Genomic DNA, 20,515 nt, shown 5'->3' with positions numbered 1-20,515 from the left:
AAAGACGTGAGTGAAGAGGAAAAACCGGTAGGGAGACAAAAAGTTTGAGGGAGAAAAAAATGGCAGGCTGAAGGTTTTATAATATTCTTTTGTTATTCCTGAAACGATCACGGTTCAAACCAGGTGACTTGCGGAGAGTAGTGAAGCATGTCAGCAGCCAAAGTAGCACGACCGTCCTCCGTTCCAATTTGTGGTCGGAAACCGATTTGGGAATCTTGGTAAGAATCGTGGGATTCCAGCCACCACGACAAGCGTGCGGCGAGAATGTTTTCAAAAAGCTTGCAGATGGAGGGCATGAAGGAAATTGGACGAAGGCCCGAGATAGATTTATTTATTTATTTATATATTTATTTATTTAATAATACTGCAGGCCACTGCTTGGCCAAAGCAGGAGTGAACTTACATTATTACATAACCAAAAGAATAAAATTATTCATTATTAGCAGCACACGGATACCAAAAGAATAAACTTATACAATGTTAGCAGCGCACGGATACCAAAAGGATAAAACCGTAAGAATAAACTTATACAATATTAGCAGCACACGGATACAAAACATACGTATAAGCAATATCAGCAGGTAAGTAAACGATTTCACGCATCAGAAAAATTTTGCGAGGAAAAAACAGATTCCGGTAACGAATTCCAATCTTGCACTGTTCTAGGGAAAAAACTGTATTTAAAACTGTTAGTTCTGGCGAAAAGAGGCTGGAGGCTGAACTGACTTGGGTATTGTAACGACAATAGAATGTTTCCACTCTCCTAGCTGTCATGAAGACACGCTTCATTGAAAGTATCAAGTAGGATTTGCAAAGCAGTCCCATCCAAGTTACGGAATAGTTAGGATTGCCATCGTTCCCGGTAGAAGTGGTAGTTTTGAGGCGTTCAATGGAGGCCAGCAGCTCTGCCATAGTTTGGTCAGAAGTAACCTCATCGAAGGGCGCCGTAATCGATAAGTCAGGAGGAGATATACAGGTGTAGTCATGGTGTGGATAAAACTGACGGGCTGCTTGTTGTGTAAATGTATCCTCATCCATATTCAGCGCGAGGCGAGAGCTCTCTCTTGAGGGAGCAGAAAATGGAAGGGAAAAAACGATTTCGCTATGACATAAATGACCGAAGCCAACAGTAACCGAAGCCGAGGAGCATAGCGGATGCATTTTTCATGTGATAATTTGTGGTGTTCTTGAATTGGAGCTTAATAGGGTAATCACTTTTTAGGGCAAATGATTAGAAATCATGGGCGAGGCGAATGCTGCTCTATTTCATTATCTTAAAAAGTAATTACTGTACTAAGCGCCATTTGATGAACACCACAAATTAGCAAAAAAAAAAGATAAAAATACATCTAATATGCTCCTCAGCTTCTGTTACTGTTGGCTTCGCTCATGTATGCCATAGCAAGCACATCTTTTCCGCTCCCTTTTGTCCTCCTTCAAGAGGCCAAGGTTGTAAAAACCTGCGGATAACGCTAGAGCTTCTGCGAAAACTACAAAAGAAGGACCTCCATTGAAAACAAAGTTATTCCGACTCCAGGGGAGAAGATTGTAACTAAATTAAAGCGCTTTCCTCGAATGCGTGACCAAACAGCTTAAGAAGACAAAGAAAACACATTTTCGCTTCTTACTTCTTCCATTGCAGACCCAGGCATCGTATGAAATGAAGCAAATTCTCTGATGGGGTGCAGCTACAAGAGATTTACTATGAAAGAAATTATTCACAATGGATAGGTCATTAGTGGACAAAAAATAGTCGATGCATCTTTGACTTTCTTGTGCCCAGGCACGACATCGGTACTATATTACATAGATACTGTGCTACTTTATGACGGAACGAAATAAAGCCTGCTTAACATTTTTAAGCCTAAAAATACCCCTTACTGTTGTGACTCTGATAGTATTCACAATATGTCCGTCAAGTACGAAATAGATATTATTAGTCCATGCTACTGGCGTGGCTGGCTGGCGTGGGCCCAACGGAACGATGAAGTGGCGCTTATCTGGCAAGGCCCGGACTTGCTTAGCGCTGAATATTGAGCGAGAAAATAAAAAGGTTTTCTCTCCTTCTCTCTTTGTTGACTCAATCCGAATCTGCTTGTGTATTTTTTTCTGCCGCATTTTCGCACAGAATAAAAGGCGCTAGTATCATGCCCCCTTTAATAAAGTCGATAATCTTTCGCGTTACCAACCACAGGCCTTCGCTATATTCTAAGAATTTGGAAAAGGTTGTGTTGAAGTGATTTCCTGTATTTGTAGCTCACAAAAATTACAACTAAAGTCGTGTATGGCGTCGGAGAAAAATATGTCTACTCAGCTTTTCATTTTCACTATGAGGAATACATTTTGAAAAACTTCGAGGATAAACAGCTGGTTCTTGGCATACTTGCGTGGATTTCACTGTGTATTGCGACCACATTAAAGATTCAGTTCTTCTTAACGTTTTTACAGCGCGACAGGGGTTGCCGCAGCACTCTGCAAAGCTTTCAGTGGCTTCGATCGCAACCAACGATGTAGCCCAGGAACCTGCAAATACGCCTGTTGGTAAAATATATGCTTAAAAACCGTGGGAGTACTGATGTTGCTGTTAAACCGTGTGCTCCGTAGAGGGTTCTCTTTCTGCAGCCTGCAGCCTATTGTTCCAGCTCATTCAAGGTGAAAAAAACCTGGGGGGAATGATCTGGAAGCGCCTGCATATAGCTCGACAAATGAACAGACTCATAATCGGTGCAGTAGTGTGTGGTACTTCCCTTCCAAGAACAGAATAGTGATAACATACCGCAATGTGACAACAAAAGAGAATGCCTGAAAGACATGCCGCAAGAATTCCCTCTATAGTAATCGAGCAGGAGCAAAACGCGCAGATATCCGATTGTGCAGAACAGAGATCGAGTGCGCAAAATGGTAGCCTTCTTTGATTCAATGACCCTCCGAGGACTGTGGCACTAAAGAATTTAAAAAATTGGCAGAGGCTCAGCTTGGTTAAGCACGGAAATTGCGAAAGCAACTTCATCCGTTTCTTCAGCCCGCATCCGCCGTGTCTACCGCCGCTCTGCGCCGACGGTTGGTTGGTTGCGACTGAGAGAAGGATAAGGAAAGTGCACGGGCCTGCCTACTGGCTCCATCCGAGCCACCACCGCTGCCACTTGCAAATAAAAGAGAGTTGAAAGATATGAGGAAACAACAATTTGTAAACTCTATGAAAAACTGCTTGCCACTCGAATCTCTTGGTGGCTCGACCATCATCAGAAATATTCGTCTGCTTAAATCGGTTTCCGACCAGGATACGGCGCTGAGGATGGTCTCGACAGCTTTGCCAACGATGTGATACGTCGCTCACCTCACAGCCGTCTCGTTCGCACAGTCCTGGCAACAGACATCACAAAGGCCTACGATAACATTCTCCACGCAGCCATCCTCAACACTATGGCATCACTTGGCATTCCCTTGCAGCTTTGTCGAGCAAGTCATGCCTTTCTTTCGCAAAGAACATTTGCTATCCACGTCAATGGTAAACCCACAGGCCACTTCATTTCTAATCGGGGTGTACCGCAGGGCTCAGTTTTAGCCCCAGTTCTATTTAACATCGCATTCATTCCTTTGGTACACAGTCTCTCCACCCTTCCTAATGTTCAGGTTCTGGCATATGCAGACGATATCACTCTCTGGTCCACAAATCGCTCAGCTCAGGTGCAGCAAGAGTTCATGCAAAATGCCCTCAATATCCTCCATAACTTTCTTGCCGACACTGGCCTCTCTCTCAACCTCTCCAAGTCTTGCTATGTCCATGTGGGCAATAAAGCTGGCCGCCGTACTTTCAAATCCACTCCGTTCGTGCTCACTATTGACAATGCCCCACTTCCTGAGGTGGAACATACCAATGTTTTAGGCCTGCACGTTCATTCTTCAGGCAAGGGCACGGCTTGGTTGTCAGCCATGCGCAAGAGTGCTATAAACACACTTGGCCTCATCCGCAGGATAGCCAATCGCTCTGGAGGTGCCCGTTCAGATACAGCTCGTCGACTTGTTCGTACTGTCTTTAAACCTCGGCTCCTATACCAGGCTCAGTTCCAACAACTTACTAAACGACAATGGTCCACACTTGACACACTCAACCACGAAGCCATGCGAGTCATTACTGGCCTACCTCGAGCAACTCCTATTTGTCTGCTGCAGGAGTATGCGCAGCTCAACACACTGGAAGATTTAATTACCCAGAGACAAACAAATAGAGCACGGAAAGTTTCTCTTCGTCCGATGTTCGCGCCTCAACCACCTCCATGGGACTACTGTCACATCACATCAAACAAGTCTGCCCGTCATAAGAAGTCGGAGTTCTTCTCACCGCCGTTACCACAAGATTTTTCTACGCAACATGACAGCTGCACTCTTTACACAGAGGTCGCCATAACCCCAACAGCAGGATCAACTGCTTTTATAAGCCCGACACACCCTCAACTCTACGGCCGACAAACCTACTCTACTGACACTTCATCATTTCTTTCTTTGGAGCTGCAAGCAATATTAAATGCCATAGCAGCTTTACCTGACGACCCTCCTTATAACCAGGAGCACCTATGTACCCATTCCCAAGAAGCCGTGAAGCATCTAAAGAAAGTCCGCGGTACCCTTCGGGTTTCCCAGGCCATACATGCTGCTTGTAAATCTTACCCGGTGCCTATACGCATTCAGTGGGTTCAAGCTCGCACAGATGTCCACAGCATCGCACCTGACATATCTCGTGAGACTGACACTCCACAAACTCCACCTGCCTCTTTGCCACCAGATCCACTTCTGACACATCTAACATCTTCAGCCTCCCTCAGGCAGCGTACACGTGCTCTTATTCCACCGTGTACCTACCCCCCTCCCCCCAACCTATCACGGGTGGAGGAGGTCTTTCTGAGGCGGCTGCGCGTCGGATTGGCCCTTACGCCTGCTGTTCGCAACCAGTGGAAAAGTGACAAGATTCCTGCGCCGCAAAAATGCCCTCACTGCGAGACACCCACTTCCGACACCAATGTCCACCACCTACTGTGGACATGTCCCGGAACTTCACTGGTGCGCGCTCGAGTTCTTCAAGAGGCAGGACTGTCTGCAAACAATGACTCTAGTTTGAACGTGTGGGTAACTAAAAACATTTACGCCCGAAGCTTATGTGACTTTTTACACGCAACCAGGCTTCATGCATTTCTGTAACTTATTCTACCCTTCGTGACTAACACCACGTTTTATGCCGCGCGGCACACTCAGCGTCACAAATAAATAAATAAATAAATATGAGGAAAGATAAACACCACTCATTAAACTTGGCCCTGCACTTGTAGATGCACCCGCATCAAGAGATGTTGACCGGCGTGGTCGCCAGGCTGCTGCATACGCACGTTGTTTAGCTAGCCGTTCTTCCCGTTCTTCGTCTGTTTCTACGGCGCGGCGCCATCGCTTGGCCGCAGCAGATCGTTCCAGCCTCGTCTTGTACACATCATCCGAGATAGCGCACTGAGAGGAGCGCAGCTGCTTCGGTCAAAATGACATCATGAAATGAGAGATTGAAAAATCAGTTACTGTAATAACTGCCCAGACCAACGTTGGATTGCTTTATAGAAATTTCTTGTTCTTCGATCGCTTTGACTGCGGAGCACACGTTGGAAGTGGCGCGCGCGAGCGAGTTCACGGCGCTAGAGTGACTACCATCGCTCGACGAGTGGCTTTCTCGTCGCTCGCGCTTTGGCGCGCAGCGGACCGCGCGCCCGCATTATTTTTGTTGCATTTTCTGCCTCCGATTCCGCTGCATTGAGATTGTGGCGTGGGAGAAACAAGGCACGAAAAAAAATATAGCGCGTGACCTTTCATAACTGAAAAAAGAATACAGAAGTGTTAACACGTTACCACTCCGCGTTAAAAGCCATGAGGAGCTTTTCCAATGTCGAACTTTGGAAATGGTCTGGATGATTGCGCGCGCCCCTGCGTTAGTGATTCATCTGACACAACCTATCCACGTTACATAGCTCCACGCAGCGTGATTTTCGCAGGAATTCGCGGCAGCGACGACGGCCTAAACCCAAAATGTCGGAAACTATGTTTTACCGAGGTCCTTGCTTGCATTCTCAAGTATTATCCACGCAGATATCGAGTATTCAAGCGACAGGTGCGTTAATGTGCCTAGCAACAGTAACGCCCGATTTCGGTTTAGAACGCTGCTTGAAAAATACGTTCAGCAATGCATGCAACATGAAAGCTAGACCTTAATCGCAAGCAGCATGAGCAGCAGGAGCTTCAACAGCAAGTACCACACCTTTGGTGTCGAGTTCGTGTGCGAAGGAGTGCACTGTAACAAAACAAATACATCTAGCGGTGCGTTCAACATGAAAGCTAGAACTGCACCGCGAGCAGCATGAGCAGCGAAGGCTCAAACAGCGAGTGCCGCCCCTTTAGTATCGAGTTTGTGGGCCCAGGAGTCCAGCTGCAGCAACACAAATACGACAAGCAATGCGCGCAACATCAAGCCTAGACCTGCATAGCGAGCAACGTAATCGGCGGGGCTCAAACGGGTTTCAGTCGGGCTCGAACGAGCCCGACTGAAACCAAGCTCTCACGCCGCGCAATGCGCGCAACATTAAACCTGCACTTCAGCATGGCTTTCATACCCGCTAGCGAACGAGTCTATTTAAAATCATTCCAAATGGCATTTAGTGCAAAGAAAGATTGGAGCCGCTGGCGCTTCTCACCAAATCACCCGAAAAAACACGACTGACAACTGAAAAACGACCACTTATCTCACAAAGACGCGGATCCACAACATTATCGAAGTTTGCCCGGCCGATCCTGTGCTGCCAAACCTTTCGGCGAGCCGCGTTGCTTTTTCTGGAAGGAATTACAAAAAATCTTTTGCCACTGCCACCTCGGTTGTTGCATCCATACGCGCAACAGAAGCTCGGCATCGCCGCAACACGTAGACGCCGTCAAAGATGAAAAAAAAAACACTTCTCGCCGAAACTGTTGCACAGAAAGAAAATGAAGCGCGACTCCCAGCCCCGGCAATGGCGCCGGCGTCTGCTGCGGAGCCAAAAAGCGCGCGCTAACACGTGACTACGGCGCCTCGGCTAATGGGAGGCTCGATTCTCCGGTGGCGCGTCAGGAGAGGAGGAGTGTCGGAAAGTTCAAAGCTTTTCGCTACTTTTGTTTCATTCAGGGGCTTTACCCAGGCTCTCGGTCTGTTGTGACGTCACACGGTCACGTGACGCGCCACTGTGTAAGGAGGCGCCACGACCATCGATGGCAGAAAAGTGCAAGCAGTATTGCTTTCGCATAAAAAAGCCGTGCGTTGCGTGTCCCCCTGGTACGCAGAGTGCCTTGGCTCGAACCAGAATGCCAGCTAATTATTTTTAATTATTTACTTTTATAATCTCAAATACCCTCATCAGAGCAAACTCCTCTCTAATTCTGACTTCATTTGGACCCTCTCCCGAGTTTTTTTCCGACTGACGCAGGATGACGGACGACGCCGGATTTCCCGCAGAGTGACCTCCGTAGGCTATCGATTAATAACTAGAAAATCTCTTTTAATTGATGATATACTAAGGGCGACAAATTCATGTGAAGAAATAAGCAGTTAAATAAGCACTGGCTTGAAAATTACAAGTGTAGACAGTCCTCCGTAAGACCGCTTCTGCTACAAGAGCGTTCGTCATATGAGGGATCTAAAAATATTACTTTGTAAAAAAGTAAAAAGAAGAGTGCAATGACGAACGACTGCAAGAAATGGATAGTGAGAGCGTACAATAAGGGATGTAGTTCAAGATATAGCTAAGAAGGTCGTCTCAAATGGAAATGAATCTCGTCAATATTTCACATGTGTTAGTATGACAGGGCATAAGAGATGGCTCCCATTGGAGGCACGCTGTTTCGTACAAACTATCAACCGGTGGTCCGAAACAAAGATCCGATCTTCCACACAGGCATTCTATGTCGCTCTTTAGTTTGTCACATGCACCGAATGACAGAGGCATAACCGTATCGTACCCGCAACAAGCAGGCTATAAAATGCCAGTGGAGTTGCCAGCGGACGCCAACACAGGAATTCTCACTTTGACACTTTCTAATGCAGCACGATTTTTTTCGCGTGTTGTGCGGTATTCGTCTTGATGTTATGACACCGTTTCTGGGACAGTAGTTCGAAAACATGCGACTGGCACACTGCCTAGTACGGTTCAAAACAAGCGGCAAAAAGGTTTCAATGAGGACGAAAAGTAATCAGTCACATGAAACAGACGCTGATAAAGGAACCCGCGCAACAACCACACGACGAATTTGGAAAGGTCTGCACCATGATATAAACAAGCTGGCCAAGGCTGGCAGTTAGCGGCAAAACCACCGCATTGCTGCATCTGTAGCAATGTGCTAACAAATGACGAAGATGTTTTGTTTTAATGAGTACATTCTACTTTTCAAGCAAATATATGCGGCCAAAACGTTTATAAATCTCTCTATGTAGTGCAAAGTTTAGGGGGTATCAAGTGCAAATAAGCGATTAAATAATTTATCCTATTACGCTGGCTCAATCATTTCATGACGGCGCTTAAGTTGCATCGTTGTCAGCTGATGATTATATATCGCATTTTACCTCGTTTTTTTCGACATTTCAAATGAACTTAGGAATGGCGTGCAGCGAGCGGAAGTGCACTGTGCCGGCCTTCAACAGAGCTATAGTGACCGCGACCACCGAGATACAAGCAGCAACGCGTAGCACCGCGTTCACTTGTTTCGTTTGTATGCGTGGCAGCTTGGGATGAAACAACAAACCGACACGGCCCATCTATAAAAGAAAAGTGCTTAGCGCCCCATGGAAGGCATGGTAGAAAATTGAAACTGAAAATTGTGTTTTGAGAAAGGAAACGGCGCATTATGTTTCACATCTCAGCTGACACCTGAACCGCGCCGTAAGGGGAGGAATAAAGGATTGAGTGGGAGAAAGAAGGAAGAAACAGGTTTCGTAGTAAAGGGCTCCGGAAAAATTCCGACCATCTGGTGATATTTAACGTGCACTGAAATGGTACAGCATATGGGCGCCATTTTTTTCGCCTCCATCGAAACGCGGCCGGCGCAGTCGGTTTCGAAACCAGGAACTACGGCTCAGTAGCCGAGGACACTAACCACTGAGCCACCGCGGCGGGTTAAGCCGTGTAGAAGATCGATTTTGAAGGAACGGAAAGACGCAGTAACTCCCTCACTATTCGCTGGACACAGAGCGGGGGTGGAGGGTTCGTCGGTAGGAACTATATAAGTCATTAGAAAATTTCTCCTTACACCGTACTCGAAGCAAGCAATCCTACCTGCCTTCTATCTAGCGCGTGCTAACGCCGCCTCCTCTTCTTGTACATTGGGAAGGCGCTGGTGGCACGGGTCGTAACACAGAAAAAGCGGGAAGGAAGCAGAGGGCGCTGGTCACCTTTAAGAAAATTGACTGATCACAGAAGCCACTCAAGGTTAGAGTCACTCTATTATCTATGAGCATTACAAGAGTGTGCTACACCTTTCTAGAGATATATTTCTTTCTTACGTCTAAGTGGTTGAGATTGTGGGAAGCTACTGGCGGGGTTTCTTGCGTATACTCTCGACGAAGAGATAGACTATCAAGTTTGTACCTTATCAGTGTTTCTGGGCATGAACTTGCGCAGGTACCCACATTTACCACTGGGACTTTAGGACGTGTCTACAAAGCTTAAGCGCATGTAAACGAAGATGGAGCCTTGGATGAACACCTATGGACTAATCCGCCAGTTTGAAAGCCGACCACGATCCAGAGTCCACACAGAAATCATCCATGAACTGAACACAACTTACTTGCGGGCAGTGAGTGACAAGATTATGCCTCTGAAAGCGCCTATGTTTTCAGATCAAGCCCTCAACAAATTCCGCAGGTGACGCTGAAACTTTAAAACAAATACTACGAATGAAAGACATCGTGAAAATATCATCTCACATATATTGAATTTTTCTCTTGCCTCCATGAATATTTCATTCATGGAGGCCACCCGCGACTTTCACAGGCCACCCCGCGACTTTAGGAAAGCTACATATGTGTGCAAGCCTGGCACTGTAACAAGTCCTAGAGTTACGCAGTCTCTGAGACATTACAGAATTGGTATTTGTCGGTCGCTTGAGCTGCACTGTCTTTGCCGAAGTAACCATGCCAAGGGGTATGCTTTTAAGCCTTTGGAGGGGTTCTTACGGCACCCCTAAATATCACAAATTCCGGAAATGCGCGGAAATGGTTTTTCCTTATCTTGCGCCGCTTTATTTCTAAGCTGCCATAAGTTTTTCAGTGCATGGACTCTTAATCTGATTCCACATCACTCTCAGTTGAACTGAGGAAGTCCCACAACTAAATCCGTCGTCGTGTATCAAAGCATCATATACTCAAATTGATCATAAATAGAGCTTCATATCATGCTTGCGCACTCGTCTTTATGACCTGAATCCGCGAGTGGCAGAGATAACAGCTAGCCGGCTGCGTATTTTCAAGTCGTGAGTGAGCTTCGAGATGCCGTCGCAATACATCAGTATCGTTTCGATAAGGAGGCTGAGAAGCAGAACGCTGTCCGAGACAATGAGAGAATGTAACATTGCTGGCGCTATTGCGTGGTGCAGTGCGCAGCCCCAGCACTGCAAAGTGGAGCAGCTGGCGGGCAGCCGATTAGATATGAATGCGGCTATTCGACGTGATACATGCACCACAAAATGACCGCCCCTATGACGTCGGTGCAGACTCCCTTTAAAAGACTGCTTCGTCGTATGCAGCTCTGCAGTGAATTTAGTAAATCCGGCCTTCAGAACAAGGTAAGCTGTTTTAGCTCACGTCGACTATGATAGAGAAGGGCCGAAATAGGAGCATCAGTATTTTGACTACGAGCTGACAGGTCCCAAGACATCTTATTGAGATATATTGAGTTACGCTTTTCAGGTCCACCGCACACACGCCAATGGCTGACACTTTTAAAACCAGTGCTCGTTGCTTAGCGGGACGCAGTTATGATCTTACCACAATTTATTAATTATAACCTCAAGTTTATTAATTATAACCTTCTTCGAGGAGCTTCGGATCTTTGCGGCCGCTTCTGTTTTTTCTATACGTCAAAACACAGACAAAATAGGAAGAGGAGTATATATTCAGAATGAAGACCTCATGGCTGCTGCCCGCTCTTTTCTGCACTTTCTAAGAAACAGGTAGCGTTCTTGAAGTTAGGTTTGGTTTGGTTTATGGGGGTTTTACGTCCCAAAGCGACTAAGGCTATGAGAGACGCCGTAGTGGAGGGCTCCGGAAATTTCGACCACCTGGGGTTCTTTAACGTGCACTGACATCGCACAGTACACGGGCCTCTAGAATTTCTCCTCCAAAGAAATTCCAGCCGCCGCGGCCGGGATCGAACCCGCGTCTTTTGGGTTAGCAGCCGAGCACCATAACCACTCAGCCACCGCGGCGGCTTTCTTGAAGTTAGGTTCGATATTCGTTACCATGAGACAAATCGTAAGGGTTTCGCTACTCCGTTATGTAACACTGGCGCTACGCTCGGAGTTACAGATTACGAACTGTGAACATTCTATACCTACCACTGAGATCATATGCAAAGCTGAAAGTACGTATAATCTGCCGGGAAAGCCTTGGCTCGGTCAGGGAAGCAATGAACCACAGCCAAAAGTGTGCTACAAATGATTCAGAGTGTGGAAGATTTGAATGCTTACAGGAGAGGTGTGCCTGATAGTTAAGCTGGCATGCTACTCCTGAAGAAGGTGAAGATGAGGAAAAAAATGGTGATATAGAGCATACACAGCATTCCCAACACTCGTTTGTGAATTCATGAGTATTGTGAGTGTTGCGTATGCTTGATTTCACCTTTCATGCATGACGCACTTAGTGTCCATTGCCTTCGTTACCTGTACTGCATTCAATAATCCTCAATTTGTTTGCAGAAAGACAGAATGCACGTTTGGGTGGCAGCCGTGCTTCTGCTTGCAGGTAAGCCTCCTTTCCTTGTAGGTATCAATCGAAACCTTAGCAGTAATGCAGGCATTGCAGAATCATGGTATAGGAGAGCCTTGTGTAAAAATACTGGAGCGTGCTTATAACCGTTCCAGAGCCGCCATAGTCCATAAATCAGCAACTAAAAAATTCCAATGAGGAAAGGTGTGAGGAAGGAAGACGCCGTCTCACCAACGTTGTTCAGCGCCTGTTCACAAGGGATGATCGGAGACACGAATTGGAAAGCATAATAAATGACTTAGAGAGGCACTGGAGAAGGGTGTGGCTAAAAATTAACATGCAAGAAACTGATGTGCAACAGGCTCGGAAGAGAACTGCAGTTTAGGATTGGTGCGAGGCGATGAAAGTTGTTAGTGAATACGTCTAGTTAGGGTGACCGAAGTAGAGCAATCTCTTGGACAAGTTGGTATTGATTCATCCTCACAAAAAACAAGGAACAAGAAGGAAAACACTACCGGCGCGGTTTTGTTGTTTGAACAAAAACAAGAGCCCTATGTAAAAGAAAAGAAAGGGGTCATGACAGCCTATTTTCGCGCGTATCCTGCCTATTATTAATTCCCAAAACGTTATGTTACACTTCTCTGAAGTTTCAACGGATTCTGTGAGGTAAATATGTTTAAAGTGAATATTTTTCGTTTATTTTGCGAATGGCTTGCTAGTATGGCCACCTCTGATTGCTGACGTCAAAAGGGTATACCCGCAATGAGGCGTCTGCTCCGCACTGTTGGTTGCGTTGTGGTGCTTGCATGCATATCATGGACGGTATTCGCTCGAAAAGTTTTATTGTTTCCCTTTTTTGAAATAAAATAAATATTTCGATTTTTTTTTCTTTTTGGAAGCCTTCAGCTTAGTACGCGAGCTTAGTGATCCTTGGGAAAGCGGACTAGCTCGTGGCACCCGTTTTCTGATGCTTGGGGAAAACTATATTAAGCACCCCTGCTTGATTTTTTACAATTAGAACGTTTATTGTTCGTTTGTTATGAGTGTGGTCTCTTTTGAGCAGTCATGTGCTTTCGTATGCGAAAAGTGACGCGAGCCGTGTATGCCCTCACCGATGTGCGCCGTGTAGGGCGTGGCTCTCTGTCGCTGGCTGCTACGTTCCTTCCCGCTATTCGTCGGCGCGATAATTAAACTGCAATTATCACAAGGTGGCACTAGAGTAAGCATTCGGTACGAAAATAGCAGAGAAAAGTACCGATTACTACGGGTTCTCCGCTGGATGTGCATGTGCAAGTCGGAAATACATTCCTTTCAGCCCGCAGAACCCTTCGGCAGAACCAAGCCGATGGAAAAACCAAAACCAAACGCGACTCGAATGTTTCGTTGTCCACGCCAACGAATATTCTCCACCGTCTAAATGAGTATTTCAACATAATAGTACATCATTTCGCATTTATTCTGCGTGCGCAAAGTCCCCAGGGAATGCGACGATTAAAACTGCAGCCCCGCACTGAGGTTGTTTACATAGCTGTGCACAAACACTGCTACTCGTTTGATTGGCTTAAAACGCAAGGTTACTCTCCTTATCATAAATATTATCTTCTTTTGCTCATAAATAGTAGTTTTACTCGTTTACACATAATGATAACACTGCATTTAGTGCCGATGAGGTTATTACCTGCTTGGAAACGCTTCGAGTATGACTAACGCTTCCCGCTAATTCTACCTGCTTCCTCCGATGTCGCCAATAATTGATTTCAAATCGCTTCACATAAAGAGATGTTCCGAAACCACTTTCACTAACCAAAATAGCCAGATTTGTTGTGCACAGTCGACGCCAATGACTACTGCCGGCTGCCTCCAGCCCATTCTCTGCAGAGTGGGTCACATCTGTACTTCTCCCTTATCGTACGCGCATCCTGCGATGTAGTTAGCCATCGGTCTCAGGTCACGGTAGCCACGGTGCATGCGCTAAAACTTATGAATTCGCTATCCGCAATCACCGAAATGGAGCACACGAATCGTGCGGACTCGCTAGGCGCCGTCACAAAAGGGGCCGGCGTTTCGCCGTCCACAGACATTTAAGAATCTGGCAAGAGTTCACCGCTCATCCCTGTTCAAGTGTAATGATTTGAAATGCAGCCGCTCTTTTCGCTTTTTCGACGTGGATAACGTACACATGAGCGAAGTTTTTCCGGCTGTCGCTTCACCGAGCGTGAAACTTTCGCTAGGCCTCGCAAGCCCAGGGCACGGCCACGGCGACGAACGACAGCGTCCTGTGGTGTTTTTTGTTCTTGTCGCTTGCCTCGCCGTTCGGTTCTGTGCGCAGGCACGGATTGAAAGCGCACCCTCGCTGGTGCACGCACATCGCGTCTGTCACCGTGGCTAGGATGAGGTCCAATAAGTTTTCAAATATTTAAGCTTATAGAATGTCATACCAACTAGCCCCACACCACACTCTTCTGGTTCCCACTAGGTACACCATAAACGCTACTGCGATACGCAGTCGCTGTTCGTGCTGGCGTAGTGGTCGGTCTAGCGTGACAGACCTGTGCGTCAACGGCGCCATTTGCATACCAACTAGCTATCGACCGTTGATCGGCGTCGCATCAGCCTAGTGTTACCTCACCCTACCTATACCAAGAAAAGCTACTTTGCTGTTATCACTTCTGCGGCAGCAGTAACTCATATAGCAGCGAAGACTACTTCTTCGATCCCTCGCCAAAGCACAAGGGACAAGAGACCTCGCTGCCGGCAATGTAGCAACGATAGCAGAATAGACTGCTCCGTGTATTTTCTTGTGACACCATGACGGCATTCAATATGGCGGCCGCTCCCGGTGGGAGGAGTTTGCCGGTATCAATTTCAATCTCATTTTTTGTACTATACAGCGCGTCCTGGGCACCCAAATTTTGGAAAGCGAATTATAGGCTCTTGTATTAGCTGGTGAAGCAGAAAACTGTGATATGAAGGAAGACCAATGGAACCTTTAACGAGCAGACGTTTGGGCTAGTTGGTATTGAATCATCATGACAAAAACAGTGTACACTTTGATGAAAAACAGGGAACAAGAAGGAGGATACCACCGGCGCTGTTATTTTTAAGTTAGATAGATAGAAGAGAGAGGGGAAAGGCACGGATGTTAACCAGAAAGGATTCCGGTTGGCTACCCTGCACAGGGGAAGGGAATGAGGGGATTAAAGAGGGAAGAGAGAGGGAACGGGAAACAATCAAAATATGTGAATCAAGGGTACAACTTGAACCGAGGAGAACGCAGCGAGCTTTGGAATAGAAAAAAAATAGGGTAGGCTAAGCTAAAGAAAGAACGTCAGAGTGGGTCACGGTACAAATCCGGTTTAATAACATCTTAGCCGAAGCCAAAAGGAAGGAATGCGTTTATGGAAGGTATGTAATGCGAAGGCAAGATAACCTATGGTAGTTCAAGGTAAGAGTTTGGATTCTCAGAGAAGTAAATCGTAGCAGGGGGCGGCAGAGAGTTAGGTCGGCGGATGAGATTAGCAACCTTCCAGCGAATCGGTGGCGCAGCAGGCAAATGACAGGGTTAATTGGAGACATGTGGCAGAGCCCTCTGTCCTGCAGTGGGCGTTGTCAGGCTGACGATGATGATAATAAGACGAGCAGCGAAACTTCACGGACTGAGTTTCGATAAACAGTGAACTAAGCTGAGCTAGCGCATAAGCACCGTAGATGTTCGGCCCGTCGTCACAACACCTGCATCCTCCTAATTTTTTTTTTATGTAGAAATAGAAAATAGACGCCTCGGCTAAATTAGCAGGTCTCGAAAACTATTCACTTCAGTTCTTGAATTATCGCACTTGTAAACTACTCCGAAAGTTTGCCATGATGGGCCGTCTGGTTTTCTATCTAAAAACGGCCCACAAAAAAACACGGAAAACACAGCGAGAACGGGCAGCACAGTAGCGATCTAGGAACTGATGCGTGGTCGAAGAAACACCTCTGACTCGGTGAGCATGCGCCAGAAAATTCAGCTCGTGAATACAAGATAAAAACCCAAGCAAAACATGAAGTAGCTGTACGATAGACATACGGGCTAAACCCACAGGGAAATATATATATAAGACAAGAATTAAGACAAAAAAACCTAAACCCCGTGGGTTACCGAAGCACATAATCAGCACATGCGAAAGGCGAAAAGTGCATGAAAGCGCTACCACTTCTTCTATCAGATACTGAGAAACTTACGTTCTTTTTCCAGCCAAAACACCGAAGTGGAACTCACACAGAAGTCGTTACCTGCGGCGATTATGTCCGAGGCCTCCTATATCTCCCTATCCACTCTTTTTCTTCTGCGCCCGATGATGCTTGTCGCACCCATGTTGGGCAGACAGCCGCCCTCACAGTCCTTATCATCGGGCACGGAAGAAAAAGAGTGGACAGAGAAGCAGTGGTGGCCTCGAACATAATCGCCGCAGGTAACGACTTCTGTGCGAGTTCCACTTCGGTGTTTTAGCATCTGATAGCAGAAGTGATAGTGCTTTCATGCTGTTTTCGTCTTTCGTATGTGCTGATTATGTTGTTATCAACGTTGAAATTCGGGCTTGCTGGTTCATACTTCGGAGCAATAGCGCAAACAGGACGCTGTGTGTAGCGCTGTGTGTGTCTTCTCGTTCTTGGTCCCTTGTCCTGTTTGCGCTATTGCTCCGAAGCTGATTATGTGCTTCGGTCACCCCGGGGGTTTAGGTTTGGTTTGGTTTATGGGGTTTAACGTCCCAAAGCGACTGAGGCTATGAGAGACGCCGTAGTGGAGGGCTCCGGAAATTTCGACCACCTGGGGTTCTTTAACGTGCCCTGACATCGCACAGTACACGGGCCTCTAGAATTTCTCCTCCAAAGAAACTCTAGCCGCCGCGGCCGGGATCGAACCCGCGTCTTTTGGGTCAGCAGCCGAGCACCATAACCGCTGAGCCACCGCGGCGGCGGGGGTTTAGGCTTTTTTGTCTTAATTCTCTCATATAAATATTTTTTTTCGTGTGGGTTTCGTCCGTATGTCTATCATGCAGCTACTTCACGTTTCTATTTGGGTTTTTTATCCTGTTTACACGTGCTAAATTTACTGGCGCATGCTTGCCGAGTGAGAGGTGTTTCTTCGACCAAACATCAGCTGCTAGTGCCCCACTCTCCTGTCCGTTCTCCTTGTGTTTTTCGTGTTTTTCTCTGTGTCGTTTTTAGATAGATCGTTACCAACTAGCCCAACTTTCTGCTTTACTGAACTCTGGATTTCCCTAAAGTTGCAAGATTTTGTGCATGAAGTGGGGGTTGGTAACACTAGATTTAGTAAGATCTGCTTTTTTGTACATTGCATTCGGACTTGTTTCTGCCGTGCCGTTCCTTACCTTTTTGCCCATCACGGTAGTTTTCCCACTGCCAGGCTCCAAGCTGCATAGAAGTTTGCGCATCATGCATCAAACCATTTCGCCACCACAATCTGTGCTTTGAACTTTTTGTCCTTTTTCTAGACTGGTGCGGATACGTAGCCGTTCATCTCATTCCTCTTACAAAAACAAGTTCGTCCTGCTGTCTGTCACGGAAGGTACTCGAAATGAATTTTCTTCAGCCTTCAAGAACGACAAAATAGAAACAGACAGATCCATCTTATGGAATATATCAATTACAAATTGTTGAAAACGCTGATCTTTGTACACAGCTATCTAAACCCATTCGCTCTCAGACAGGTTCGCTGAAAAACAATAGTAACAAATAATATGACAGCTGAAAAATGATGAGAAAGCGGCCGGAGAGACTAATTTCCCAGCCTGTCCCACGCAAGGATTAATAAAAAAAAACCGTCTCCACTGGCTAATGCAATCATTTCCTTCGTTGCTCAGAAGGAGTCCTTACAACTGGCAATATGAGTCTCAGTCCTGGTGCTGTCTCTACCTGTGGACGCTATTTACCTTGCTACCGACCTGTGGGAAATTGAAAAAAATCACAAAGACTTTGCCTTCAGAACGAAGCAGGTGTGCTTGTTTCTTTGAAATGTGCCGCCGTGTGCACATGGCGCCATAGGCGTCCGGCGCGGGCAACACAGGGCATGCAGTGTCGGACTTGGCCTAGGCTCAACCGACCTTTCGATGAGGAATTCATGAGGATGCCAACTTTCATTTGTTCATAGTTTATTCATGTCTTCAAAAGCAAGTGCAAGAAAGAAGATCAGTCGCTCTCGTCACCCTCCCCTCTTTATACATTTCCGGGTGTGTGTTTCTTGGGTATGTGTGCGTGACAAAAGCTCCCCCTCGTGTCCGCGGGTGTGTTGTGTTTTCATGCGGCTTCGGTGGGCATATTTTTGGAACTCAGTCTGCTCAGGACAAAGTTTTCCGTTCACATCTTTTGTAACCTTCTGAACTGTTCGAATTTATGGGATTCCTCGAATTCCCTGTATGCGTTGCTGATCCGAAGTTGTGACAACTTCTCCCTAGCTGACATTTGTGCCAGTCCCAGTGCTGTCTTGTGAGCTTTGCTGAGTATCACCTATATAATGTCATTTTCGGACCTAGATAGGTATTGATATGTGAGGCTGCTGGTTACCCCCTTAACTACAAATCCTGTAACATGTTTCAGCGTGTTCTCCCCGGGCCGTCGCTTTCTTTTCTTCAATAACCTTGTCATTCTGGTGATTTGAGTTGTCTAAGTCAAATTCTGAACCATGTGGTAAGCTTCTTTGCTTTCGTGAATTCACATGTCGATAATTCTGCATAGCTTGACCACCGGAATGCGCTGTCGTTTTCAGCGAATTTGGACCTTCAAGCCCTTCTGTGAACCTCACGCTCTCGAATTTTTCTGCAGAGCATGCCAATCATGCCTTCTTCGCGAGCGTCTGTCCATGCTTGCCACTTCGTGGAACCGTTCTTATTCTTGTCGTAACGAGCCCTATGTGCACCATAATGAAATATATGCGTACATGTCTAAGCCTACGTCCTCTACTTTGTGGAGTTCGCCTGACAAGTGCCTCATTGCTTCAATGAACATAGATGGCGATATTGGCGATTTCTGTAAGGTGTCTGAATGTTTAATTTGCTACATCGGATCAGGGAGCATTATATCAGACAGAAATGTTTTAAAACATTTGTGTGCTTTCTGTAGTAGATGATGGACCTCAAGGTGTGGAGAATTTAATGGTGGCTGACCGGGTATAAGCCGTCTTCACATCTAGTGCGACCACGATGATTTCATGCCTTCTGCAGGCGACTTTTTAATACACCTCCTCTTTCAGATGAAAAAGTATGTCATACGTCGATCGCCCTGGTCGCAAGCCGAGCATATTGGGCAATACCACTTTATTCTTCCAAAACCAGTTTCTTAGCCTGCTGTGAACAATACGTTCATACGACTCTCCTAAGCAATATGTTAGTGATACTTGTGTGAGATTCTTCAGGTAGCATTTCATACCTGGTCTGGGGATGAGGTGATTTCAGCGTGGCGCCATTTTCTTGGTACCCTTCTATGCTGGCAGCATTTGTTCAGAAACCTTCTCATCTGTTCTAGTTGTTATTTTGTCATTTTTTGAATCACCGTGTTATTGATGCAGTTAGCTCACGGGGCCATTTTGCCAGTTCACTGCCTTATCGCGGCAGTTGCCTCTTCTTCGGTTATTTCTCGGTTCATTTGGACGTTTTCATTCATCTCATGTTTCTCCTTGCTGGCTTCTCTGCCTTCTGAGTCAGTGTATCTGCCGCCCAGTTAGCCAACTTCTTGCTTGTGCTCCCCTTCATACCTATACTCTTCTCTTTGTAAAACATTGGCTTTTTTCGGCTTTGTCTCATTGGGAACTAACAAATATCTGAGGATTATCAATGTTTGTTCTGTGTCTAGCGTACCTTTCAGTGAGTCACAGAATTGCTTTCTGTTTCGTCTCGCTAAATGGGTAGCATATCCCATGGCTTCCTTTGTGATTTCTGCAATCTTCTTCAGCTTGCGGCTTAATTTCTGTCTTTTGCATGTTTCCATTTTTCATCTGTATTTTCATCTGGTTGTGCCTCTACAAAAAGGCATATATAGTCACAAAATAACCTTATTAGGCCCATGTAATCACTGTCATAAGTATTATTTGCGTGAACAACATTTCAGTGGAATCCGCTAACCAGTAGTCAAGTATCAAATTCATCTCTGTCGTCTATTCAGTTTTCCTTATCATTTACAGATGCCTTGTCTATGCTTGTTTGCAAAAATATTCAAGTTGCGTTAATCCGATTTGCTTTCTGTTTCTTGCCTTTGCTTCAGGGTATTGTATCCAGCTTGCGAAAATCGACAGCGGGATTTTCAGCGTACGTAAAAAAATGTTTATTTTGATAAGACTTCTCCTAGCCTTCAATAGGTGTAGCAGTTTCGCGTCTGTTTCTCACTCCTCCTTAGTTGTGTACTGTAGTTGGAGCTGTCTTGCTTGATTAGATGCATTGTCTTTATCGACGTGTCGAGTTTTTTTTCTTGGGCGTGAAAGCTACTTTGAAACTTTCTCCATACCGTGATCCATGCATTTCCGATCGTTCTCCTAAGTATGGA

At 46.1% G+C, this 20,515-nt stretch overlaps 1 long non-coding RNA gene across 1 annotated transcript in view; it reads right to left on the bottom strand.

Moving 5' to 3' along the window:
* Positions 1–16,433, bottom strand: part of LOC149325322 (uncharacterized) — a 49,995-nt gene extending 33,562 nt beyond the window's left edge. The window contains exon 1 of the long non-coding RNA XR_016286583.1: positions 16,202–16,433. This is a non-coding gene — a long non-coding RNA (uncharacterized LOC149325322). The remainder of the gene's footprint in view (positions 1–16,201) is intronic.
* Positions 16,434–20,515: the final 4,082 nt, after the last annotated feature.

The sequence above is a fragment of the Amblyomma mixtum genome, chromosome 10 (assembly GCF_055824585.1).
Source record: "Amblyomma mixtum isolate Tamu chromosome 10, ASM5582458v1, whole genome shotgun sequence".
Classification (NCBI taxonomy): domain Eukaryota; kingdom Metazoa; phylum Arthropoda; class Arachnida; order Ixodida; family Ixodidae; genus Amblyomma; species Amblyomma mixtum.
The sequence above is the reverse complement of the archived record's forward strand: the minus strand, read 5'-3'. Positions and strand labels throughout refer to the sequence as shown.